The sequence below is a fragment of the Coregonus clupeaformis genome, chromosome 9 (genome assembly GCF_020615455.1).
Source record: "Coregonus clupeaformis isolate EN_2021a chromosome 9, ASM2061545v1, whole genome shotgun sequence".
NCBI classification, from domain to species: Eukaryota; Metazoa; Chordata; class Actinopteri; order Salmoniformes; family Salmonidae; genus Coregonus; species Coregonus clupeaformis.
The window spans coordinates 3,080,735-3,083,472 of NC_059200.1; the positions used below are offsets into that span (position 1 = coordinate 3,080,735).

The following is a 2,738-nucleotide window of genomic DNA, read 5'->3' on the forward strand; positions in this document are numbered from 1 at the left end:
ACAATAACAGCACTTACAGTTGACCGGGGCAGCTTTAGCAGGGCAGAAATCTGACGAACTGACTTGTTGGAAAGGTGGAATCCTATGACGGTGCCACATTGAAAGTCAGTGAGCTCTTCTGTACGGGTCGTTCTAATGCCAATGTTTGTCTATGGAGATTGCATGGCAGTGTGCTCGATTTTGGTTGGGACAAGTATGCATTTCCAGGCAAGCAGCTGAAGGACGAGGAGGCTACAATTCCCCATCGTTTATCAGTGCAATTTTGACGGCCAACTAGCTGAAAAAGTTTGAGAGGGTTTATCAAATGTTCCTTCGTTAGGTTTTAGCTCATCTTGCTCTGGCTAGCATTAGTTGTTGATGTTGTTGTTGTTGATGTGCATAACTGAGGGAGAGAGAGCCTACCTTTTCATGGTTGTTTGATCAATAGGACTGTAAAGTTCCCAAATGTAAGTGAACTACCGTGGTGTTTACATATTTGCAGAAATCCATTCAGGTGTATTTTGTTGCTTTTGGCAAATGCGTTCCAATGATCTAAAGTCGTGCTATTGCAACTGCCTGTAAACACACAGTAAGGTTCAAGGTGAATGATGGCAGGCCCGTGTGGAAAATTACTTGTTTGTATAAAGGCCTACTATAGCTCCGATTGGCTATAGCGCACCGATCTGTGTAGACTCCGGTCCTGACAAGACAGATGTTTTTGTTCGGTTTTATTTACTGCAGTGTCTATTAATTGTCCAAACGCATGACAGCTTTCCCACTCTATATTGCTATAGAATATTCACAAATGCCTTAGTATACGTAATTCCCAAACGTTCTAAGAATTTATGAAAACGTGAAGTGTCATTCTTCCTGGGGGTGTATATGAACAGATTTTAATAAGAATTCATGTTGCTAAAATGGTGTCAGTTCCACTTTAAATGCAACAATGTTTCACACACATAAGTTATTTTCAAAGAGATGCCTAACAACAGCAAGCGCGCTGCAATAAAAAACAGTTCCACTGACCAGATGATGATCATTTGAAAGTTAACTTCTTGTTGGGCGGCAGGTGGCTTAGTGGGTAAGAGCGTTGTGCCAGTAACCGAAAGGTCGCTGGTTCTAATCCCCAAGCCGACTAGGTGAAAAATCTGTCGATGTGCCCTTGAGCAAGGCACTTAACCCTAATTGCTCCTGTAAGTCGCTCTGGATAAGAGCGTCTGCTAAATGACTAAAATGTAAATGTTGTTGAAAGTTATTCTTGAAAAGGGAGAAACTAACAAACTACAACAACATCCTATTTGATAACACCTGCTGCAGCCGCTGCAAACTAGCCGACAACAAAAGCTAACTAGCTAGACTGTGGGAAAACTACTGCTCGCTATTGCACAGTGACCTGTTGACCTTCAAAAAGGCAGCAGTTTCCATAAGTTTTTGTAAAAACAGTCGCATCCATTAAGTCAAAATGTGATTGGTTGATTCCACTGTCACTCCAAAATGTTGCCCTAATACATTTGAATGGCAAATGCCTTTATCTAGCTTCTGATGGCCTAGCCAATGGCTGATTGGATCTTTTTTCTCTTCAACCCTTTCCTTTACAGAAAAAACTGAAGAGATTAAATCAGAACATCATTGAAAATATAATTATCATTATAATAATTATTTAATAAATTCTTAGCCCTTCTCTGAAGGCGTAGAAGGCCCATTGTTCACCACGGTGTTTGGGTTAGTAATCATTTGTGGAGTGGCTCTATTTTCCCTCAGCATGCATTCTTTCACTATTCTGAATGTCTAAAGAATCCATATGTTGTTCTGAAATATGAACACAGAAATACTGGACATTTTGAACTCTATTATGGTGGTGATAGACTCCCGAGTGGCGCAGTGGTCTAAGGCTGGTTCGAATCCAGGCTCTGTCGTAGCCGGCTGCGACCGGGAGACCCATGGGGCGGCGCACAATTGGTCCAGGGTAGGGGAGGGAATGGCCGGCAGGGATGTAGCTCAGTTGGTAGAGCATGGTGTTCGCAACGCCAGGGTTGTGGGTTCGATTCCCACGGGGGGCCAGTATGAAAAAATAATGTATGCACTCACTAACTGTAAGTCGCTCTGGATAAGAGCGTCTGCTAAAATGTAAATGTAAAAATGTGATTTGACAAAATTACAATAATAGTCTTGAATTGGACTCGCATTTTTCTGGTCTCGGTCTTGACTGTCTTGGATCCCTTGTCCCCCTCCCAGTCTCAGTCTTGCCCCCACTCTGGTCTTAGTCTTGACACAGACTCGATTTGCTCTGGTCTTGGTCTTGAATCAGTCTCGCTTTAGGTGGTCTCGAACACAACACCGGAGGGCTCTGATTAGAGACAATTGGTAATTGACAAGATATCATAGCATGGTCTCATAAGTTGTTCTGTAGCCAACTCGATTGGTTGTCATACCATGCCTACATCTACTCAGCCAATATGACACCAAAGAAAATGTAAGAAAAATATGATAATTTTATTGAAATATTTTGGAAAAAATACAAAACAATTAGACACATTTCACATAGGCAGTCAGCTCCACAAATAAACATTTTCTACAAAGAAATCCACACAGCACAAGCACAGGCCACACAAATTACAAAATGTAGGATAGTTCACCCAAATTATAAAAATGTAGGATAGTTCACCCAAATTACATATTGGACAATGATGACAGCAATCCATGCTTTGGTTTAGTTTCCCTGGCACTGTTTCCGAATGCTAACGTTGGAGCGTTTGTGG

General features: G+C 41.7%; 1 non-coding gene across 1 annotated transcript; it reads left to right on the plus strand.

The window, feature by feature from the left end:
* Positions 1 to 1,959: 1,959 nt before the first annotated feature.
* Positions 1,960 to 2,040, plus strand: trnaa-cgc. Its single transcript has one exon. It is a non-coding gene; the product is annotated as a tRNA-Ala (tRNA).
* The last annotated feature ends 698 nt before the right edge of the window (positions 2,041 to 2,738 follow it).